This window comes from Hyperolius riggenbachi, chromosome 1 (assembly GCF_040937935.1).
Source record: "Hyperolius riggenbachi isolate aHypRig1 chromosome 1, aHypRig1.pri, whole genome shotgun sequence".
Classification (NCBI taxonomy): Eukaryota; Metazoa; Chordata; class Amphibia; order Anura; family Hyperoliidae; genus Hyperolius; species Hyperolius riggenbachi.
In genome coordinates this window covers 120,834,638-120,860,102 of record NC_090646.1, presented here as the reverse complement: position 1 = coordinate 120,860,102, position 25,465 = coordinate 120,834,638, and the positions used below count along the sequence as shown (strand labels likewise).

General features: G+C 44.7%; 1 protein-coding gene across 1 annotated transcript in view; it reads right to left on the bottom strand.

Annotated features, from left to right (window-relative positions):
- KLF3 (KLF transcription factor 3) overlaps positions 1–19,438 on the bottom strand; it is a 90,067-nt gene extending 70,629 nt beyond the window's left edge. The window contains exon 1 of the mRNA XM_068278452.1: positions 19,227–19,438. The gene's annotated coding sequence lies outside the window, so the exon portion shown is untranslated. The remainder of the gene's footprint in view (positions 1–19,226) is intronic.
- Between the last annotated feature and the right edge of the window lie 6,027 nt (positions 19,439–25,465).

The window sequence follows — 25,465 nt, the reverse complement described above, 5'->3', positions numbered from 1 at the left end:
TGAAAGCCCAGCCAGCTCAGAGGACGATTTATCCAGCTTGTAAAAGATAAGAGAGCAGAGAGAAGCTGCACTAATCTAAATATCACACAGGCAGTGTGCAGAGAGGGGCCTGAAAGGGGGAATTCATAGCAGAACCACAACACTGAAGAACTTAGCAGCCTTCCAGACACTGGCCGACAAGTCTGACAGGGGAAAGATACATTGATTTATTACAGAGACTGTGATAGTACAAAGTGCTGCAGTAAGCCAGAACACATTAGAATAGCTTTTGGAACTTGTAGGATGATAAAAAACAGGATGCAATTTTTGTTACGGAGTCTCTTTAAAGGTGAAAACGCTAAAACAAAAGAGGCGGAACTGTTCTCCAGAGTAACCAATCAGGTGTCATCTATCTAATAAGTATTCTCATTGCTCACTCTAGAAGAGGCTTCGCTCTCCAGGTTTCATCCACCTGTTTTTGTAAACTGTCTCTTTTGTGTACACAAAAGTGTACTAGTCTCTCCTGTTCAGCTGGAACAGATTGTTTTCCTGACAGCTGACATTTTCCCAATTCTGCTATTTATTTTCTCCCTAAAGTCTTAATTCCACATGTTGTGGAAACAAAGCACATGGTGTGAAGTAAGCTTCCCCGCAGGCCTCGCGCATGGATGAGGGATTTCAGAAGATTTCCTGTCAGCCTGATAAATCTGAGCCATTGTATTGGTCTTATGTATGATTAGTTCCCCAACCTAAAATGCTCCAAATCATTCACATGATGGCTACATGTTCCAGGCATGGACTGCTATTCTAGCATGAAGCATATCACAGCTGCATCTCACAAGTTCTCATACGGCAGAGAAGGACATTATCAGCGTGCAAAAATGCAGGTTTCCCTTCAGGTCATTACCATCATCAATTTTCAGACTGGCAGCTGAGAGGTAAATTCACTGCCTGTTAGCTGCTCTCCTGCAGTGGCCGGGTGCTTGTTAGCGCTCAGTACAGGCAACGGGCAGGCGGCCCCCCATTGAGTCACGTCTGAACGTGGCCATGCGCCATGCTCAGTCACAACATTTCCCGATTCTTTGACCTTCGATTTGATGCAAACGGGGTCCAGTGCGCATGGACCCTCAATGTAAGTTATAGGTTTTTAACCTGTATCTGGAGAAGTTTTAATAAAGTGTAGCCCCCTGTTTGAACTAAAGCCTGTGTTGTGGTTTATGCCCTGGTGGTGGCCACATTTGTCTCTGAGCACTTGGGGACTACAGGCTGCAACAGAATATACAAACCCCAGGCAAGTATTCTTCCCAGTCCAGATTTGAACCTGGGACCCAACAAAGGAAGGTGAAAGTACTATCCAGCTACAGATGCCCAAATGCTTACCTCAAGCAAATGATGCAGTTGCAGGACGGTGTGTATAATACAAAGTCTTGGTTATCAGGTATCAACGGAATCAGCTGATGCCGGATAAGTAAGTTTCCTGGTTGCTTGAGTCTCTCTCAATGTTCAAAATAGGCCCAGCTTATACAGTTCTATATATACACACCACTCTATATACATACCATGCACTCTGTATTAAATGTTAAAATAAAGTTATTCAAAATATATTGACATTGGGGGAGCCGTGGAACCCAGTCTTTGGACACAGCCCACAAACAGCCCAAGAAATTGGCTTTCACCACTGAGAGTACTTCTGGCGATTTGTGCCGGTTGGTTGAGACTGATGGTTAGATGTGTTCCAGATAAGCGGGACTCCATGCATGCCCTCATACCTGTACGGAAATATGACAGACCTTTGGCAGGTAGGAACATTTCAGCCCTTTCCCAGTTCTCCCCTGGAGTCTATGTATATGTCTTATGGCAATAGAAGCTACAGTGAGAGATTGATCAGTATTTACTGCACCAGACCTGTAACAAGGTAAACCGTGATCGCAGCCTCTTCATACTGGCCTGAATCAAGTCACAAGAACAGATTTGCCACACGTGTAGCAAGGGTTAAAACACTTGGCTGTCATTTCACATTTGAGATAAAAAAAATCTTGATGCTGCAGAAGTCAGCTTTCTTAAATCTATATTCTTCCTCTTTCTCCAGAGTACTTCCTCATGGCCGCCCTCCTCCTCCTCACATACAGCTCCATGGGAGGTGAAGGGGCAGTGCTCCAGGAGCCTCACCCTGGTTAGGAAAACAAATGTGGAGCCTGAGCAGCAGGGAGTATGAGACATTTCCTGAGGAATCCAGGCAGATTTTTTTCCCTTCCTGCTTCGCTTACACAGTTACCTTTTCCTCTTTCCTCTCCCACAATGCTGCAGGGTCACATCTTGGAGGACACGGCCACAGGGCCACAGCCTTAACGCTTTCACCCCTGGGGCTGGTGGGGAATTAGGACTTTCACAGCTCCTAGTTGTAAAGGAGATGCAGTAAAAAACAAATTATACCATTAGAAGTACTAAATAAGTCCAGTAGGACACTAGCCATAAGAGACCAAGTAGCATAAGTGCGAAGCCACTCAGGACACTTGTATCTCTAGTTAGACACAGCACAACGCTGACACGGAATGTGAAAGGAATCTACAAGCTATTAAAAAACAATGAGAGCTTATTGGGAAGACATCATCAGATGTATCTCATATTACTGTAAGGGCTCAAACCCACTAGCAGCCTTTTTTAAGCACCAGTGATTTGAAAAAGCTCTTGCTAATGCAATGCTATTGGAGATTTTTATAAAATCACATCGCTCAAGTGGGATCACAGCCATAGCATTACATTAGCAAGAGCTTTTTAAATCACAAAGCGCTCAGAAAAATCGCTCCTAATGGGTTTCTGGCCTTAGGGCCCGTTCACACTTAAAATCACAGAACGCCGGCGATTACCGCCGGCGTTTTGTGGGAGGGATTTTCCCGCGATTAGCGCAGAAAAATCACTGGACACTGCGGCGGTTTTGGAGCGATCGCGATTAACATGCTGTGCACGCTAATCACGATCGCAAATCGCGGATCGCTCGTCGCCGGCAAACTGCTGCATGCAGCGTGGTTGCGGTTAACGCTAACCGCAACCGCGGCAGTGAGAACACTGCCACTCGCTACATTGTGTAGCGGTTCTTGCAGAACCGCTAGCGGTTTGCCGTGAGCGGGAATCGGGCGATTCCCGCTCAGGTGTGAACAGGCCCTTACAGCTGGAAATCATGTGACCACTCAGTACGGTTCTTTAGTGCCTGAAAGCGAGAGCTGTGTCACATGACAGTAATGCTGCTACATCTCACGTTCACCTCTGAAGGGTTGCGGTGGGAGGGTGTCCTAAACCTGCATGTGATAAACTGCATTATTCATGGACCAAGCAACCCATGACTGCTTGCTTAAATGCCAATATTTAAACTATGTCTTGGTATTATGGGTCAGCTTTTTGCTTTCTGTGCCCTAGTTGAAGCTCCTGCCATGCTGCCTTTCTGTACTAATTTCAGATGCTGCTGGCTGGACTGGACAGCAGTCTCTATTTTTCCAAAAACTCCGCCCCTGACCTCTCATTGCCCATAAAAGGAAGTCAGGGAGGAGGAGGGGGAGATCATACAGCCTTTCTCTGCAAACAACCCCTTAAACTTACCACTAACTTTAACTGTTGCCTGGTCCTATGGTAAACACTAACCATTTCTAATCATGAAGGTTAGTGTATTTATCCATGTCCTTAACCTTTAATTAATAAATATGCTCCCAAGTACACACCCAACAATCTTATCCTCCTCAGGTTTTGTGCCTGACCTTAATGAAGGTCTCAGTGAACTTAAAGGTGACCATGCAGGAAGCAATGTAAATGAGCAATCAAGCAAAACAATTACATGCAGAGAAGCAACTCAAAGTCAAGTAGTTACAGGGGCGTAACTAGAAATCACTGGGCCCCCTTGTGAAACTTTGGATGGGGCCCCCTCCCACCAAACTTCTCCCAGCCTCAGATTATTACACTCACTGTGTCTATCTCCAATGCAGCAGAACTGGCTTTGCAGACTTCTCCAGTATCACTACAGTACACAGCACTTGGGGAGGAGTAGAGAGGTTGGGGGCTGGGCACTTTACACAAGAGCCTGCTGGACACTGAATAGGTACTGCCTATAAATCATTGTCTATCTTTGGCTGAGCAGATGCTGTCATTACAACAATCGTGCGGAAAGCTGAAAGCTTTTTCTCTCCATGCCCAGACTCCTCAAGCATCACTAAAAGACACAGCATTTGGGAAGGGGCTGGAGAGGCTGGGGGTAGAACAGCGCTGTACACAAGATCCTGCTGAACACTAAAAAGGGGCTGTCTACAAATCTTTGTCTGCAAAACTTTGTATAATTCCTTATCAGTGGCTGAGCAGACGTAGTCATTAGAACAATTGGGCAGAGACCAGAAAGGTTTTTTTATTTCTCTTCTAGCCCTTAATTGTCAGTTTCTTAGGACAGGGCCCCCTGTGGCTGCATCCCTTGCAGGGTCTATTGTTACGCCCCTGATTAGTTCATTTTGAACTTCAACAATTGATTTGAAGTAGTCTGAATAACTTTTTTTATTGATTTGCATCTCCTCATATTACATCTACTCTTTAGCATTTTATGTAGTGGACAGGTACAAAATTGACAGATAAGAACCAATTTCCATCAATCGCCACAGAGTCGATCTAACCTTTCTAGCAAGGCCAGCCAATAAGACAACCTTCAAATCACTTGTTTTAATTTAAAGTGAACCTAAAGTCACAAAAAAAAATGATATGAACTCACCTGGGGCTTCCCTCAGCCCCCTGCAGACGATCGGTGCCCTCGCAGCCCCGCTCCGATGGCCCAGGACCCGCCAGCGAACACTTCCGGTTTGGCCGTCACCGGCCGACAGGCATGGGAACGCGAGTGATTGTTCGCGTTCCCAGCCTGTATATCGCCCCCTATGCTGCTATTGCCGCCACTGTCGGCCAAACCGGAAGTGTTCGCCGGCGGGTCCTGGGCCATCGGAGCGGGGCTGCGAGGGCACCGATCGTCTGCAGGGGGCTGAGGGAAGCCTCAGGTGAGTTCATCTCATTTTTTTTTTTTTACTTTAGGTTCTCTTTAAAAAGAGAAACTTTAGACAAGGATTGAATACACGTTACTTTTTTTTCGAAGAATCGTTCCGATAGATGCCTTCGATAATAAAATTCCGTCATGTCCGATGTTCCGCTCGATTTCTCATAGAAATGAATGGAAAAAAGATAAGAAAAACGAGTGGAAGATAAGAGAATCGAGCAGAAAATCAAATGGCTAATAGATCGCACGCAGAATTGAACGCGAAAAATGTAATGTGTATTCCCAGCAATAGATCAACAGGGGGGGGGGGGGGGGGGGTCTGTGTAGCTGATATTGTGGTGAAACCCCTCCCACAGTGTGAGGTCATGACCATGGTCCTGACAGTTTGCTGTCTGTGAACCTTGTTGCATTGTGGGAAATAATGGCTTTTCCCAACTGCCAACTATAGCTCGCAGTAACAAACATTCTGTACAGATCACCTGGCAGAACTAAAGATGTCACCGCCAGTGATACATTTCAAAATGCACATCAGAGAGCGGAAAGATTTTACAACGGGCAAACACTGACTAAATAATTTATCAATGAATATTGTAAAAAAACAATTTAATTCATTTATGTTATTTTCACTACAGTTCCTCTTTTAAACGCGACCACCCTGCTTCATACAATTTGTGCCAATTATTATTATAAAATAGATTTTTCAGACCACTTGTTTATTGATATTGTTTTGTATATTGGTCACCATTATGGAAGTCATAGATATCCTATAATCGTCTTTCCAGCCAATCAAAATAAGATCTTACAAGGCTTAAAACCCCTTCAACCAAGATGACTTTGACTGAGGGTTAGCGCTGAGTTTCTATGACATCACTACAGTGGTTCCTGCATTGCCCCATTCCAAATGAAGCTTGCTGGCCAAAGCAAGGCCTATAGGTCCTGTTCCAGAACATTGCTCTGTGGTGTGTAACGTAGCATGGTGCAAGATGGTAAGGACTGCTTATCTGCCTACTATCTGCTGACTAATGTGTCAGGTTTGTGGCCAGGTCTACACATACCAGAGTGTCAAACAAAATACAGGAAAGCAAAATTAAAGCACATAAAGGGAACCAAAACGCTAATTTAATCAGCACAGAATGTAAAGTCACCACATATACTGGTTAATTAATGGCATGCTTTGTTTGGTCCCCTGTATTAATGGGCCCTGTAGCAGCTGCACCTTTGTCACTGAACTCTCTACTTTTCCCAGCAAGTTCAGAAGACATTCTAATAGATCACCTCAGGAAGGCTGTACAACTACAAGGCAACCCTTTATAACCTCTTACTGCCTGTCCGCCAACATGTGTCCCTCAGTGCTTGTCAGTCTGTGTGCCATTTTGATTTTATGACAAGGAACAATGCATCTCCTGTAATAAACCTCCCTTGTTCACTGCACTGCAGCTGACCAAACACTCAGCGAAACTATAACATGAGTAGTAAATGATGGTGTCCACACAAGCTCCAGAAGAAGTTCTTGCTTGCAGTAATTTGCCTTGCAATCAAGGCTGGGTGCACACTTCAGCTGTGGGCAACCGTAAAAGTTTTGCCAAAATTACATTAATTTTTTGTATTACGTTTGCCTGCGTTTTAGTGCATAGCATAAAAATACATTGTTTTGCGTAATAAAGCTGAATTCAGGCAGTTTCCTTACCACAATGTAAACATGAAAACTAGCTCAAAGAATTGCCAAAACACAAGCAGCCCATAGTGTTTATGCAGCACTTTGTGTTTGACGTAAAACGAAAAATGAACGCAATTATACCAAGCGTGTGTCCAGCTTAATAAACGCTACACTGACTTCAGCCTCTGGTGGACTAATCAAGACTAGTGCAAGAAATTTTATGCAAAATTGGAGACGTTGCCTAAAGGAACCAATCGAGTTATATCTGTTGAGGGATGCCAGGATTCTGGTATCTGACTCCTAGGAACTACTCCAAGTTTGCTCTAGTTTTGCTAGCGCTTGTCTTGAATTGAACGTGAAGTGAAAGGAATACAGTGGCTGCTATCCTCATTCTCTATTAAACACTGCCAGTTGCCGGATGTCTGTGCTGATGCTATGCCTCTAATACTTTGTCAGCATGACAGCCAGGCAACTGGCACAATTTACAAGGGCCCACTTCCACTAGTGCCAAATACGGCATGAATCTGCAGCTTTTCCCCGCAGGCAGGAGGGGCCGGGAAATGCTGCCTACTTTTTCAATGCCTGCCAGATCATACTACTGTGCGAATCAGGACGGCAGGCTGCAGATTTCTGCAGCACGCAACTGAAACACTGTATCCATGCATGGCACGGTGTAGCGATTCTAGGTGCATCTTCACAACGCAACGGGAGCCAGGGCAAAATCGGAAACAGACATGGCTCAACTGGAAACCGGCAGTTAGGAAATGAAGATGGCAGCCTCCGTATTCCTTTCACTTCAGGATTCTTAACCCTTAATAACCCCGCCTCCCGCTCTTTTCTGAACATTGTTATGCTCCCACTGACTTAAATGGGAAAGCTTGAAAAACTTGCAGATTGTTTTTTAAATTGTTTAGTCAGTGCTGAGTCATTGCTTACTAAGTGTCTATAGATCTTTTTTGGCTCCCAGGAGAACCTTGTATAATCATCCTGTTTTTTTGGCTTTCATAAAACATCAGCTGGGCTTTCTAAAATGCTTACAACAGCAAACGGGCAGGAAAATCCATCTCAAGGAGGAACCCAGGAGACAACAGGACAGATGAGCCTCAAACACCTCCGATCACTGCCTGGTTCAAAAATCATCTTAAACAGAGGTGGGCAATGCAATATGTAAATCTTGACAGAGTCTGTCCAATCCAGACACAGCTCAATTGACAACAGCTAGAAAGAACTCAAAAACGTTGGCATCATCTCAACTTGTAAGGATCCCAAGTAACCTGGCTTTGTCCAGCCACAATCTAAAATCTATACAAAGTATCATCTAATAAGCCAATGATAATTCATACCCGAAACTGCGTTACCATTGTGTACAGAATGCATACATTCATGCAGCCACAAGTGTATTACCCAACATAAACACAACAGTGGAGTTGGGTCCAGCGTGTATCACCGAGTCCGGTAAAGACATTTCGGAACAGGAACTTATGAGAACAAGACAACAAAATACTACATTTTTAAATTAATGGAATGATAAAAGTTGTAACACTGCTTGATATATATAAAAGATGGAATACAACTTATTATAATCTCTGCTTGCAGGCAATACACAAACTACCATAGCACCTGCAATACAGAATGGTCATAAACTGAAGCAAGTGTTCAGTTGCAGTATTTTCAGCATGCAACTTTTTTCCTTTAACACAGTAAAACAGGTAGTGAAGACAGTGTACAGGGTGATCAGACAATACTTGGGGAAAAAACGTTGTGATCCTTTACATCTATCTACTAAACAATACAGTTTCCACCCAGTATTTCCCTGGGAAAACCCCACATTCTGGTATTTTGACCTGGAAGTTAGTTTCCGTGATTCTATCTCTGTTTACAGTGTTTTTATTTGTATCAAAGTCATATCCAGCTGGTAAGAAAGTCTAAAAGCCACCATCCACAATACGATTTGTATAATCATTTAGGCATTTGATTCAGTGAAGACATGAAAGGACACCTGAAGGGAGAGAGTTATGGAGGCTGCCATATGTATTTGCTTTTAAACAATGCACATTGCCTGGCTATCCTGCTGATCCTCTGCCTCTGATACTTTTAGCCACATGCTTGTTTCAGGTGTATGATTCAGACACTACTGATGCCAGAAAGACCAGCAGGACCTCCAGGCAACTAGTATTGTTTGAAAGGAAAAAAAATATGGCAGCATCAATATGCCTCTCACATCAGTTGTGCTTACAAATAAAACTAAAGTATATATACAATTTGGACCTCTGTCTGTTGGTTTCAAACAAGGTGTCTGTTTAAAAGGTGAATGATCAGAAATGTGAAGGAGGGATGGGAGAAAAATGGATGGCTGCCTGGCCCTGTACCGGATCGGCTGCCTGGCCCTGTACCGGATCGGCTGCCTGGCCCTGTACCGGATCGGCTGCCTGGCCCTGTACCGGATCGGCTGCCTGGCCCTGTACCGGATCGGCTGCCTGGCCCTGTACCGGATCGGCTGCCTGGCCCTGTACCGGATCGGCTGCCTGGCCCTGTACCGGATCGGCTGCCTGGCCCTGTACCGGATTGGCTGCCTGCACTTTATTTTTGTTCCCCATTTGTTATTCACAAGTTTGACAAATTCCTGTTTAAGGTAGACCTAATCCCATGAACATTACAGATCACGCTGTTCAAAAATAAAATTTGATGTCCTATTTTGTTTTCTTGAATAGAGATGATTAAGGCTACTTGCACACCAAGACGTTGCGTTAGGTGCCACGTTAAGGTCGCATAACGTGCACCTAACACAACGTATGGTGCTGCAAGAGCCGACGGTAGAGTGAGCCGCATTAGGCGGCTCAATTCCGATAAAGTCTCCCAGAGTGGCGCTGATTGGCCAGCGGGACCACGTGATGCGGAGCGAGACACTCCGCATCATGTGGTCCCGCCGGCCAATCAGCGGCTGCCAGTGCAGTGAATATTAAGTAGCCATGTGCGCGGCTACTGTAGCTGGCTCTCCCCGCCTCCTCTCCGCCCCCTACTGCGCATGTGTAAACAGTCTAACGCGGCTATAGCCGCTCTAACGCCGTAGCATGCTGCACTTTCCGGGCAACGTACAGCGTTACATGTAACGCAACGTGGGCTGTGTGAACAGCCCACTTGAGTTACATTGCTGTGCGTTGGGGGAGCGTTACAGGCGCACTAACGTGCGCCTGTAACGTCCCTGTGTGTAAGCAGCCTAAAGTGAACCTTAAGTCAGAAAAAAAAGAAAAAGAATTTTACTCACCTGGGGCTTCTACCAGCCCCCTGCAGCAGTCCTGTGCCCTCGCAGCCACTCACTAATCCTCTAGTCCCCCGCTGCCAGCTAGTTTATCAGGACTGGCCACAAGTAGCTTTTTCCGCATTCCCGACTGTAATTAGCGCTATTGCGGGCCGCAACGTGTACAAAAATACGCGTTGCCGCATACCTATGCGTTTGTAATGCGGCATTGTGTATTTTTGTACGCGTTGCGGCCCGCAATAGCGCTATTGCAGTCGGGAATGCGGAAAAAGCTACGCTTGGCCATTCCTAATGGGCCTGTCGGCAAAAACAAAACTAGCTGGCAGCGGGGGACCAGAGGATTAGTGAGTGGCTGCGAGGGCACAGCACTGCTGCAGGGGGCTGGTAGAAGCCCCAGGTGAGTAAAACTCATTTTTTTTCTGGCTTAAGTGTCCCTTTAATCAGATCCGTATAATTCTGGCTTACATAGTAAACAATTTATGCCAATTTGAAATGGGCCACTCAAACTTGTACTAAATGGCCCAATTCCAATCTGTATACAATCTAATTTACAGTGGACTTATTAACAGGCCATTGACCTTCTCTAGTCCCAAACTATCCCCACAGGTCCTAATTTGAACAAATCCTGCATCCCCTTCCTCCTTGCAGTTAGTGATTGGCTTGGAATCACACTGTTGGGGAAAGGGGGAGGAGCAGGGCCCCAGGTACACAAGCAGGAGGTGGTGTGGCAACAGGACATATTAGAGGAAAGGTTTTGCTGCAGCCACCTAGTTTGTTTTAAACATCAGAATCCCTTTATGCTGGGTACACACACACACAATACAATTTTCTGGCAGATTTACCTGCCAGATCGATTTTTTCCAACATGTCCGATCTGAATTCTAATGCTTTCATCATCGATTTCCATAGAAGTGAACAGAAATTGATCGGAAAAATAAATTGAAATTGAGATAGGACATGTTGGAAAAAAAAAAATAGATCTGGCGCCAGAAAATTGTATTGTGTGTACCTAGCATTAAACCCTCCAGTCATAGTAAGAATGGATAATCTGGCAAACATCTGAAATGCTTTGCTTTCCCCTTGAAATTCTAGTGTGTTGGTCATAGAATATATTGGCGCTTTATAAAATAATAAAAACTTATGCATAAGACACCTGTCTGTGAAACAGAAGAGGGAGAAATATAATCACCTCAGGCACGCTTCCATTTTTTCTACAGTTTTCATTGCTGTCTGCGTCCCCTGTGTAGAGAATTTTCTGTCATTCTTCTCCCTTTGTAGTTGGCTAGGAAACAGCATTTTCCCAGAACTCCTGGCTTTGTGACTAGAAGTTAGGTAAATCCCAAAAAGTTACGGGTATCGCCAGAACAAAATCTAGGTAATAAAGGGCACACCTGTTCCAGTGATAGTTCGAAGATGGGATTTCTCTTCTCTTTGGGGGAAGTTTCCTCTACTTCCTGTTGTGTCACTGGGACAGGAAGTAAGGGAAACATATTTCCAAAGGCAACAGAGAGAGGTGGCCAAACACTAGTTGATGGCCACCAGATCAAGTCTTGCCCAATGACCCCTTACTGAATAAGTACTGGCATCAGCCAGCATTCGAACCCTGATCTTCCCTGTCAGAGGAGGTCCATACACATATTTCTGAGTGATGCCACACATCAGGGATCTGATCCCCCAGAGGACCTCGCTGGGCCATCGCTGACAGACGCAAAGTCAGCTGAGTAGCAGTAGACAATGCGCTCTGTTGCTATGAGGAGCGGTGCGTACGTCATGGGGCAAGCAGGGGAGCAACAGGACAATGGAGTTGTCGCTCAGGCAAGCTGATCCGTTGGCATTGCTTGTGGAGCGGCGGTCGGGGGCTGCTGTACATATGTATAACTTTCGTTTTCGACTGCCTCAGACGACTTTGCGAGTGTAATACATGGGTCGATTTGGGGCGCTCGATTCTGCACCTGATCGTTTTGCTCTCTATTCGCTTATCTTCCGCTCGTTTTTGTTATTTTTTTTCAATTCAACTCAATGACAAATCGAGTGGCAAAACGATCAAACGGCAATCGGACATGTCGGAAATTATCCATCTATCAGCTCAGAATAGACCCGTGTATTCCCAGCACTAGAGCTGATAACCAGCAAGCGATCCATAGGAAAAGCACCCTACAGGCTTTCAATGACTGCTGGCCATTGTGACCTAATGGCCTTTCTGAATGACAATTGAATGTCTGTAGGTGCAACAGTCCTCCCCCACCTCTCACCCCCCTCTGTGAGACAATGCACAACGGGAGGTCTCATAGTAGATTACATGCCTGTTTAGCTGACTACATCTACATTGGTTGGAGTGAAATCCAGCATGCTTTGCATGTCCCCCACCTTATTTATAAATACAATAGTACAATAGATCAAGTTGTTCTCATAGTTCTTTAACATTATGGTCAGTTCAAAGCAACCGTAAACTGGCTAAAATGTTCTTATTGATACCAACATCTAGTTTATTTAAGGAAATTGTACAATGTATAGCCGGCTTCACAGACAGTGTAGTGGATTCAACGGAGCAACAACATCATCAGTCTATGGGCATATTCATCACACATCCATATTGAATTGTTGCTTGCATGACTGATGGTTCATCTCAGGCCATGCAAATTGGAAGATTGAGGCAACCCAGGGCCTAATCAGATAGCATCAGCCAGACATCCCCAATTGTGGACAAGAATTCCAATATGCTTTTATTTAATCTCAAAATGTACCACTGTATGAGAATTTGATTGGGGCAAATTGAAGTACCCCCTGAGCCCAGAGCCAAGAGTGCAAGTTGTCCGTAATCTTGGGCGGCATAGTGGTTAGTGCTCTCGCCTTGCAGTACTGGGTAACTGGTTTGAATTCCAGCCAGGGCACTATCTGCAAGGAGTTTGTATGTCCTCCCCATGCCTGTGTGGGTTTCCTCAGGGCACTCCGGTTTCCTCACACATCCCCAAAAAAACACACAGATAAGTTAACTGGCTTCCCCCTAAATTGGACCCAGACTACAATGGACATATGACTATGGTAGGGATTAGATTGTGGAGTTCCTCTGAGGGACAGTAGTGACAAGACTATATACACTCTGAAGCCCTGTGGACGATGTTGGCGCTATATGAATACTAAACTAATATTCTTGTTCCACACTTTGAGCACATTTTCAGGGCAAGGCTAACATTACGCTGTACACAGATAAATCCCACAGCAGACAATGATGTATTCACAGACACTGCTGCCTTGCTAGGGACATTAGTACATCATGAGTGTGGCTCATAGCCTTTATCATACATATCTCATCAGCAGGGACAAAGGGTTAAGCGTTAATGAGCAGAGGTATTAACTCCCTGGGTGTGGACTGGGAGTAGCTGGGGTAGTGACAGGGGTTTGGTCAGGACCCGTGATCTGAAACAGGAAAGAGCACACATATGCCACTTGGAATGTATGACGCAAACTCCAGCCTTGAAACAAAGAAAAGGAAACAGCTCTTCTGGCTGAGCTGCAGAGAAAGCACAGAGAGACTTTAGTCAGAATTTGCTGACCGATATTCATGAGCAGCTGCAGTTATTTTATATGGCGGTAGCGGGCGGAGGTGTTTGTTCTATGGGTGTGAATAATAACAACAGCTTTATGGGCAGGAGCAACCCTATTTACAAATACACACAGGGTGTTTGTCCCGGGCCCGCATTCATATTATATAAGAGAAATATGTGACTAATGACTACATCACTCCAAGTCCTACACCTCTCTCACTCAGAACTATTATTGGCTGATGGCAAATGGCCTAGTAACCTACATTAATAATAATAATAATAATAATAATAATAACGAAGTAGTAATTAGAAAAACAACAACAACTTTTTGGTTATTCAATAAACATCAAAAACTACAACTTAGGGAAGGTTCACACTACTATGCACGAAAACCACGCACGTACTTTCCCTTGCATTTCTCCGGACACACAATCGTATGTGGAAAAAGGTTTGCGCTTTTCCTTGGTAGCCTAATGTAAAAGTTAAGAGAAAACTTGCAGTGTCCGAAAAAAAAACAGGCTGCCCCCCTCCCTTTTTTGCACATACAGTGCGAACTACAAATTTCATAGAATGTGAATCACCCATTGATTTGGTGTGCGGTGGTTGGTGTTTTGCACACAGATTCGTCAAGTCTGGAGTCCAAGAAAGAAACCCCAAAACACATTGTTAAAAGGAACCTTCTGCCATATTTATTTCCTTTTAAACAATACCAGTTGCCTGGTAGTCTTGTTTCCCTTCTGGCATCAGTAGTGTCAAAGTCAAGACCCTGAAACAAGCATGTGGTTAATTTGAGTCAGATTTGAGTCAGGCTAGATTCACAGTGGGACGTTGCGTTTTGATGCCACGTTAAAGTCGCACCGCAAGCTTACATCGCAACGCGCCCAAAAAGTGGCAACGCAGCATTACCGTCGCATACAGCAGATACAGTAAAAAATACAGGCAATGAAAAGTATGCTTCCAAGTCCTTACTGAGCATGTGCAAACAGTCCAACGCAGCTAATAACGTGTATAACGCACTGCATGCAGTACTTTTACTTAACGTGCAGCGTTAGACACCAACGCAACATGTGCACTGTGAACAGAGCATTGATTTTTCATTGCAGTGAGTTATTCTGCGTTAAATGCTCTTTTAACGCGCGACTTTAACGTCCCACTGTGAACTTAGTCTGAGAGTTCTGGTTCTCCTTGAGCTTGCCGGGTACTCTGTAGTAACTGATCTGCATGCTTGTTCAGGGTCTGTGGCTATCAGTATTAGCCACAGACCTCGACCCCCCCCCAAGTTTTGCAGTAAACAGTGTAGTTGTGGATTGCATTCCCTATGTTAGTCAATACTGGAAACATGGAAAATGATTGGCTGGTGAGTTCACAATGGAATGCTGAGTTCTCCCTTGCTTCAGCATACAGGTTAGCAAGGTGGGTATATAGCACTCTGTTTGTGCACAGGATGTCCATACGTTGAAGCGCACACAGCTTCCTTGAGCAAACTGAACTTTGTAAGGTGTCACAACAAGCAGAGGGAAGCATAGCATTGCGGTGGCCTTAGCAACTGGTGACACACATAAAAAGCCCAGTCAGGGGGAAATACATTATTTAACATTGACAAGTAATGCTGTGGTTGGGTAAACAGACATGAGTACTACTAGAGTGCTGGGATCTGTCACACAGCATACTGAAGCAATTACTGTGAATTCCCCAGTAATCCAAAACATGATGATAACAACACACAGTGCAAATGTGAAACAGCCAGGTGTGCCAGCCAGGGTGGTATACAGCAGTCAGACCACAGCTGCTCACTGACAGCTTGCAGTATATGAATGGTACCAATTTTGAGGCGTTCCAAGGCAGGAGCTGTATGCCTAAGAAGGTTGGTTAGCTGTGAGAGCTCCATCAGTGTGGAAAGAGCAGATCAATACAGTATTCACCTTACAGGCAAGTGCTGCTGGATGCTCAGGCACAACTACCCTCTGGGAAGACAGACAAAGCAGGGTGTACATTTAAAAAAAAACAACAAATAAAGTTGATTGAAATTTCTAAAACAAGGCAAAAAATGGAGGTGGAAGATCATGGGACAAGTGAAGAATGATGGCAAGCGGTACAGTAGAGGTATAGGAGCTTTTCCCCCAGGCAGAGGGCATCGGGAGATACTGATACATTAGATGGTTGCCCAATCTGGCCATAAACTCAGACCTGGCTGTACAGAGCCACAGTGGCTGAGCTGCCACAAGAGGATTAGAATCCTACAGCCCACAGAGTCACACAGATAAAGCTGGAAAGCATATCAGTCAGCTCTGAACACTAGTACAGTAGGTGGAAATATTTACTTTGTGAAACATCTGCCTTCTACCTCAAAACTCCCTGGTGTTGCTGTGTGCAGCCTGCTTGCCTGGGTCTTGCGGCAAACAGCAGCTATACCACTTCCTCTGCCTTTAGGAAAGAGTTGGCATTTTGGCACCTACTCACAAAAAAAATCTGCAAATAATAACAAGACTTCTAATGGTCATTGTTCATTATTACACTCCAATCGTTTTTCTGATCGATTTTACGATCACTGTTATACAAAAAAAAGGATCATAGAAACAATAGGAATTCAGATCAGATCTGTCAGAATTTATCGATTCGACCCATTTATCTGACGGGAAATTGCATGATGCGTACCAGTTTTATTTTCAGTTATCCCATCTCTTTTGCATCAAACATTGCATCATAGTGTCACAGTTGCAGTTTTAAAACCACACTCTGCCTTTTCAGCTATAAAGCAAAGCAGAAATAATGGCCTTTTAAACTTTCCTACAGTAAAGCCTTATCTCTCACTGTTTATTGGCTTTTTAAAGCCCCATCTACACGATACGATTCTTTATATGATTCGATTACGATTCTGTTTACGATCCGATTAAATCCAACATGTCCGATCGGGATTCGATTCAATTCGATTTGCAATTGTTATGCAATGGCAAATCGAATTGAATCCCGATCGGACATGTTGGATTTAATCGGATCGTAAATAGAATTGTAATCAAATCGTATAAAGAATCGTATCGTGTAGATTGGGCTTATGTGCTCCAGAAAAAAGGATTGTATGTGACCAAGTTGGGTCAAGTAGGTCAGAGAAGCTCTTTTGCATAGATAACAACCAAAGTTTGTTTTGTTTTAACTTTTCCTGTACTGGAAAACAACATGTAATTCTTCTTTGCTTCTAGTGTTCTATTTCTTAGCTGTACAACACATACAATTCATTATTTCATTAGGTTTGCTTTAAGTTCCCACTACAATTTCTCCAAACCCCTCCATGTATGAAAAGAGAATGATCGGGTGCTGCTGCTTTCTGGACCATAGGAATGAAGGCAGCCACAATCAGAGTTACTATGAAACAATCTCATCATTCCAAGCTGATGATATCTGACAATGAGGGGTTTGTGCTGCTTCTGTGTCAGTCAGGCTCCCAGAGTCCCAGAACTGTGTGGTGTGACCACATCTGCCCTACTCATAACACAGTGAAGGGCAGGCTGAGGGCAAAGTCTGCTTTTTTTAGTCATTACAACATCCCACAGACAACTTCAGTGCAGCACAGAGCTGATCAACAATATAAACCCAATCAGGTCATTTCAGAAAGCGATATGCTGAAACAGGAAGTGACAAGTGAAGCAAACCATAGCAACCAGGTTTCAAACTGTATCAACTTATACTAGTCAGAAGTGGTCACTGAACTGTTCAAATTGTTCAGCAGCTTTTCAAATAATTCTAATCAATTCCACATAAAAAAAAAAAAAAAAAAAAAATAAGCCTAATGCCATGCAATTTCCTATCAGATTTTCGGGTCAAATCGATGATTTCCAACAGGTCCAATCCGACTTCCGATCGTTTTTCTGACTGATTTTGCACAGAAGTGATTAAAAAACTGATCAGTTAAATGATCGGAAATCAGATCGGACCTGTGGGAAGTTATCTATCGGACCCAGGAAATTGCATGGTGTGTACCAGGCGCTACAGCTAAAGTGGTCTGCAATAGCCCCAAGCAACCAATCAGAAATCACCTCTGATTATTCTAAAGTGGGAGATTTCCTACAGTAGCTCTTCACACATACAGTATGCAAATGCTCTAGTTGGATCCCCACACCCATGGTATTAAAATAAATGTTTCCCCCAGCTGTGTACACACAGATTACTCTCTCGCTATCAGAATGTACATGTTAATATATGTATATAGGATTAGGGTTTGCTGATAGCATTCCAAGGTAGCCTTCTCGCTACCAGTTATTCCACACTTTACTAATTCTACAGTCTACTACACTGCAAGCATAGAAAAGACACCCAGGTCACAGCAAAAGCATACAGACAAAACCAGCAGATAGAGAAGCCAATGTAACTAAAGACTATAAGCTGTCAGTCATCAGGCAGCTACCAGCAATGCAGAACTGCTGAAACAACAAACCTACTCCAAAACTCCCTGCCTGGATATGGAGGTGCTGTACAAATAGTATATGGGTAGAAATTTTAAACAGAATAATAAGCTGACATAGCAGATATTCGTAAGTTTAAAATTACTTAAAAAAAAAAAAAAAAAAAAAAAAAGATAAAAAAAATCTGAAGCACAAGTTAAAACAAGAATAAAGTAAAATAAAAGCAAACAAAAAACAACAAAAAAAGTAAAAGAAAAACAACAACAAAAAATGATAACAATACAAAAATGACCCCCAAAATTCCACAGATGTGGATGACAAGACAATATACGCTGTACAGCGTTGCGGAAGAGGTCGACGCTATATAAATACTAAGTAATCATAATCCTATGACTTCACACACAAAAATGCCATAAAAAGTAATGAGTAGAAGGCAGGTATCAGATAGCAGTAAATGTGTGTGTGCTCTGCTAATAGTACAGGGAGGTATGCGGTAAGGTAAACAATAGTAAAATGTGGGAATTTGTGACAAAAAAAAAAAAAAAAAAAAATCACAAATAGTATTAGTGGTGGACAATGTCCTCAGAAAGGTGGGAAAAGGTAACTATAGGTGAGTATACATAAGTATCAGAGCACGGAAATCCCATACACACACATGCCAATCTTGTAGGGACCCGGCAGGCAGGGGGAGCGACAAGGGCTCGTCTGTCCTCCGTCCTGAGGGGTCCCGGCTGGGCCACTGGGACTTGCGCTGTGTGCTCTCGCCATCAATCAGCGTTTTGTTATTCAGCCCGATCTCCCCTGGTGGAAAATGCCGAGCAATGTTTGGCCAGCGCTCAATCAGCTGACAGTGTGTCCTGGGAATGGTGCCCACCGCAGCCAGGTGATCGGTGCCAACACAAACTCAACTCCTCTCTCTCTCTCCTTATGTGAGGGTCTCCTCCATCCAGCAGTGAGATCCACCAGCACAGGCAGCTGAGAGAAGAACTACCAATCATGGGGTCCCCCAGCAAAACTTTGAGAGAGCCCCCAATATCGACACCCTTTTCCTTGCCTACCCCTGGTGACCCTCATAGCCTTGGAATACCTTCTCACAAGAGTCATAAAACAAGTGTGGACATCCTAATCTTCAAATCCATAAGTGTAGCCACAAAAACACCTGATCTGAAGGATGGACCCCTTTATCAGAGGGAGTGAAGTTGTAGTGGGGGGCCCCTACATCTCAGGGCCCCCCTGCAACTGCAAGGTCTGCTCCAAGTGGCCCCAGGCAGGAGTGAAGCGCCCCCACATCACCCCACTCTCTGAGGCTCAGCACCTGCACTGATACACTCTCAGCTACTTTCCCAGAAAGGATGATGATGATGATTGAACTTACTGTGATAAGCCTGAGTCTCCCGTCCCCCCCTGGTGACAAGCAGGGATGATGATAATAATCCTTCCTTGGGTGATGAGCAGTGGCAGAAGTAATGATCCCGGCAGCCGAGCTCTCTCTCTATCTCCGCTGTGCTCACATGAGCAGGACGCCGGTGTGTGGCTGCAGCAGCCTGGAGGTTAGGGACAAGCCTCTAAGGGATGGCAATTCAGCAAGAAGGGAGGGAAGGTCTAATCAGCAACACTGTACACCAGCAACAGCCGGCAGGGTGGGGCAGGGCAGGTCCTGCCCAATGGGTGGAGGGTGGATTAGGGTGGAGGCTTGGACCAGTCAACATTGACACTTTCATAAATATATATTTACACAGCACGCAGCCTCTCCCCTGCTAATGCCTCCTCCCTTCCTCCATTCCTCCTCTCTCTCACAGCCTGATCACTTTCCTGACCCTCGCCTCACTCATGCTAATCACACTGACTCGCTTTGCTGAGCTAGGAAGTGTGAGAATATACAATGACTTGTGCACGGTGCTGGAATGCAGCTGCGGTGCTAGAAGTCCAAGCATGCCCTGGTAGACTAGGGTGCTATTATTTCTGCCAGGAGTTATCAGGCTCTGTATTTCTAACACATTTGTATTTACATTTTATATAGTACTACCGGTATATATATATATATATATATATATATATATATATATATATATATATATATATATATATATATATATATATATATATATATATATGGTATTTATATTTTTATACCAACCTAGCTACTAAAAAATGAAGTATTTTTGAGAGAATTTCTATAAACTCAGAGCAAGTTTTAAGTACCCACAATGAGGCAGGGGTCACATTTAGAAGTGTAAAAAAGCAGTGTTTTTTTCACTACCGAGTTTTTGTTAGATTTTCATCGATTGCATGCGTTGTTATTTAATTCATTCGATACACTATAGTGCCATTCACATGCGTTTGCGGGAAAAAAAACCTGATTTTTTTTCTGCATGTGGAAAATCAGACTATTACCGTGATTACTATGATTCTACATAGAGAACCATTGAGGGCTTGTTCACACTATAGGCGTTTTCGGCTTTTTTTGCCGTGTGCAATTTTTAAAAACTCCCCCCGACCGCATGAACAATGAATGTCTATGAGAAGGTTCATATCAGCGCTGATCATGCGCTGTCCGTTCAGTAAAAATGTACCATTTTTGAGGTGATTCCGCCTCAATGGAAAGTATAGGAGAGACGCAAAACGCTCACAAAATCACTTCGTGTAGCGATTGTGTTTTTAAGAATAAATACATTGTATTTATTCTTTTCCGGGTCAAAGAGTTCACTTCCTGACTTGCGTCAGGGAGTGAATTACAAAACCGCTCGGAAAAAACGCTTAGAAAACCGCTAAGCGCAAATACGAATCACCCACTCAAGCGCCGGGAATCAGAAAAAAAAGACACCTGAAAAACAGCCCGACGCGGACAGACACACGAATGGAGCGCAATGCGAACAAGGCCTGAGTGTGTTTTTGCGTGCATTTACGCTATATGGGAAAACACACGATTTACCCCTGCCTGACACTTTTTTAGGAGTAGTTACTTTATAATTGAGTACAACAATTAGGCTGGGTGAAGTCACAGCCTAATTTTTTTTTTCTTTCGTGCAATTTTTAAAATTGCAACAAAAAGCTATAGATTAGACGCCCACGTGGTATGCGGAAAGTAGATGCACGTAGTTTTTTAACGCGAAGCAGACAATGGTAGAATTTTCTGCGGCCAATAGAAATTCACCGTAAGTGCGTTGTTCCAATGCTACTGGAAAAATGCCCAGTACTTTGTCCTAGAGTGTGTAAAAAATAATCCTGCATGCTTTTAATTACGGCTACTGGAAATACTCAGGCTTGTTTAATATATTTAATAATTTATTTTTAGAGCACTGCGTCAGGTAATATAATTGCATTGGTAACAAGATGATTGTAATGGTATGTTCACATCTGCGCATTGGGTATAACGTGCTGCATGCAATGCATTACCGTATAACAAACGCATAACAGTAGCAGTAAAGCATACTTTTGTGTATTGTATGCATTGCACTGCATGCATAAAGTGCTGTATGATTTTCCACTTTCACTGAATTCCTGTTTTCCAGGGAACACAACACAACTCCCCACTGTAAATGTAGAAAAGCGCATCTGAAGTAAGATAAACATGGAGGCTGACATTTATTTCCTTTTAAACAATGCACATTACCTTGCTGCAGGGGCATAACAATAGACCTTGCATGGGATGCAGCCTCAGGGGGGCCCAGGAGCTGCAGGAGGCCCCATGGGGGGAGTTTTTTTTTTTCTGTCCTGAGATACTAACAACTAAGGGCACGGAGAGAAAAAGCTTTCTGCTCTCTGCACAATTGCATCTGCTCAGCCACTATAAGGAATCATACAAAGTTTTGTAGACAGTCCCTATTCAGTGTACAGCGCCCAGCCCCAGTCTCTCTACCCCCTTCCCAAGTGCTGTGTACTGTTGTGATGCTGGAGGAGTCTACAGAGCCCCACCCCAACCTCTCTACCCCTCCCCAAGTTCTGTGTACTGTAATGATGCTGGAGAAGTTTGCAAAGCCGATTCTGCTCCATCAGAGGACAGAGTGAGTGTAATAAGCTGAGGTTGGCAGCACACCTATCTGTCAGCTTTCTGTGTGCGTTTTTCTGTCTGCATTTTCTGTACACCTAGGACTTGATTCACTAAACCGTGCTAACTCCTAGCACGGCCGTGCTAGCGTTTTCACATGCATTTTTTGGTGCGCAATCGGGAATTTTCGCAAGGAGTGCGCCCAACAGGTGAGACGCTGCCAAAGACTCTGCAGGGACCCCAGGGAGACCAGTTGGGGGTGGGGTGAGTTACAGCAGCCAGCTCAGTTGCCCTGGAGGGAAATCTGGCTGTAACAAAAGGGCCCCTCATGTCTCTTTATGGTTTGGGGAACCAGCCCCATATATGTAAACCCCTTTTTTCTGTAATAGGTCCCCTATATGTCACTCAATTTTTTTCCCTGCTCTGGGTTCCTTTGCCTATCTGCAGGAACTGTGCAGTGCCAGCGGGATTGTGTTTTTTTTTTTTTTTTTCAAGCTACAGTAACAAGCTTATCTCAGTATGCAGATAACAAGCTTCCTGTTTCAGATAAGATGAACACACTATGGCCAGAAGGTTTATGAATCCCGTCTTCCTTTTAAGAGTTTACTCAGTGATGTTAAAGGGAAGGTTCAAGCAAAATAAAAAAATGAGCTTCACTTACCTGGGGCTTCTGCCAGCCCCATGTAGCCATCCTGTGCCCTCGTAGTCACTCACTGCTGCTCCAGTCCTCCGCTAGCAGCTTGCCGACCTCGGAGGTCGGATGGCCGCATTGCGTACATTTTTACGCATTCCCGCTAGTGCAGGAACATTAACACATACATTTTTACGCGTTCCTGGTTTAATGCGTAAATTTTTACGCATTGAACCAGTAATGCGTAAAAATGTATGTGTTAATGTTCCTGCACTAGCGGGAAAGCGTAAAAATGTACGCAATGCGGCCCGCCGACCTCCGAGGTCGGCAAGCTGCCAGAGGGGGACTGGAGCAGCAGTGAGTGACTACGAGGGCACAGGATGGCTGCATGGGGCTGGTAGAAGCCCCAGGTAAGTGAAACTCATTTTTTTATTTTGCTTGGACCTTCCCTTTAAGACCCATATAAATGTTCAATTATCTTCACCTGACATTTCAGGGTGAGGCTGTGCAGTGCAAAGCGTTCTGCTCTATGCTGAGAGGGGCAGAGTGGCGCAAGAGCAGGCCCGGATTTACATTATAGGAGCCTAATGTCTGGGCACCCTAGTCTCCGCCCTCCATGAACCTACAGACCCCAACCAAAATGCACCACAAGTGTGCTCTCTGGCCCAGCTGTCACTTCTCCCTTATTTCCCTTGCCCATCATAAGTAGCCACAGGTGCCCCTGACTGGAGGGAGTTCTCGTTAGTGGAATGCCAGGAGCAAGGTAGATAACCTCTCATTTACACTCTCATCAGGACTTGCATAAGGAAGGAGGGAGGATCTGGGGGAGGGGAGTGAGCAGCCTTTTCATCATCAGGCGCCTGTAGGCATGTGCCTACAGCGCCTTATGGTAAATGCGGCCCTGCGCAAGAGTGACGTTGCATGGTGTAAGTGGGGGAGAACAATGTTATCTCCTGTCGCTTGGCCGAAGTGATCTTTCAGGCAAATTGCTGGCCAAGTGGTCAGGAGGAATCGGGAGCTGCTGTACACACACTGGACTCTCGGCAAAGGTGGTTGTTATCGGCCGCTTCAGCTGAATTCCATCTGGCATGTTCCAGACCAATGTTATGCCCCTATGCCCCCATTATACCCTCAGTTCCCGTCCCAGAGAACTGAACAGGCCTCAAGGTTTTTTTAATGAAACCTGAGGGGTCATCAATGAAAACTTGATAAAGATTTAAAACTTAAGGTGGCCATACACTGGTCGATTTGCCATCAGATTCGACCAACAGATAGATCCCTCTCTGATCGAATCTGATCAGAGAGGGATCGTATGGCTACCTTTACAGCAAACAGATTGTGAACCGATTTCAGCCTGAAACCGTTCACAATCTGTTGTGGTGGTACTGCTGCTGCTGCCCCCGCCCGCCCGCATACATTACCTGCTCCGCCGGCGTGACTGCAGTCTCCCGGTCACCGCTGCTCCGTCTGCGCTCTGGTCTCCAGATCCGGCATGCCTCACTTCTTCTAGCCCGGCAGGAAGTTTAAACAGTAGAGGGCGCTCTACTGTTTAAACTTCCTGCCAGGCTAGAAGAAGTGAGGCATGCCGGACCTGGAGACCAGAGCGCAGACGGAGCAGCGGTGACCGGGAGACTGCAGTCGCGCCGGCGGAGCAGGTAATGTATGCGGGCTCTATTGCGTCGGTCGTCGGGCACTCGAACGCCGCTAGCGATGCGCTCTTTACCCGCGGGCGATCGACGGTTATTTTCCGCACGGCACGATCGACGGGATCGGACGAAATGGATCGAAATTCGGCGTGTAGCGTGAACGATTGGCAGCAGATTCGATCCCAGTGATCGAATCTGCTGTCGAAACGGGCGCAAATCGGGCCAGTGTATGGCCTGCTTTAGTCTAAAAAATAAGGGTTAATTTCTTTTCTACCCCTCGTACTTTGGGGGAGTGTCACACACTTCCTGTCAGGTCATGAAGTAAGGGACATTCACCCAATCAGGGTCATTAACAGGCTTTTAATAACCACACTAAATGGCCCACAGTGGCTATTCTCTGACAATGCTATCCAAATCAAAAACAAAAACTTCTAGGTTTGGGCTTTAGGGCCCATTCACACTTGCGTTCGACAAACGCCGGCGTTTTGCAGGAGTGATTTTGCCGCGATTTCACGCAGAAAGGTGTGGCGATTTTTCCGTGATCGCGTTTAGCGCTTCTATAGCACTGAAACGCGAAATCGCCTGAAAATGGTGCAGGCGACGTGTTTGCGTTTCGCGATTTTGGGCGATTTGCGGCGATTAGCACAAATCGCCCAAGATAGAACGGGCCCATAGGGTTTTATTACACTATCGCTTTTAAAAACCGCTAGCGTTTGCGCGTTTTGCTGAAATCGCGGCAAAACGCTCTAGTGTGAATGGGTAGAAAATCAATGTTTTTTTCAGTTTTATTTTCGGAGGAGCCTCGTGAAATCCAGGACAGGAGCAGGGAAAGGGGCTGCACAATCCATACAAGCTTGTCTCCGCCTCACTCAAGTGATGAGTCATTTTACTGCAGTCTGTGTGTTTGTGAGGGGGTCACACATCAAAGCGAAGAGTTCTTAGCCACTAAAAGAGTCCTTTTTTTGTACTTCTGTAAACCACAAATACTACTTTCGGGATCCTCAGACTTTTTAAACAAAGAGCCAGTTCACTGTCCTCCCCACCATTAAAGTACTTACTGTTTTAGTACTCCTCTTTATGCCCTCTTTAAAAAGGCACTGTGGTGACACATAGTAGAATGCAGTAAATGATTCAGGATATCCACTTTTATGGTAATTTTCCCAGGTTCAGCATCAGAAATACTTCCTGCATCTATATATTGCTGTGCATTGGTCTGCAGCCCCGCCCTTCCAGTGATGCTTAGCCAAGAATCAGAATCAGAATCAGAATCAGAAGTTTATTTCGCCAAGCATGACTGGGACATGCCCGGAATTGGGTTTGGCACAAAAAACAGAGAACTCAGCGACAAA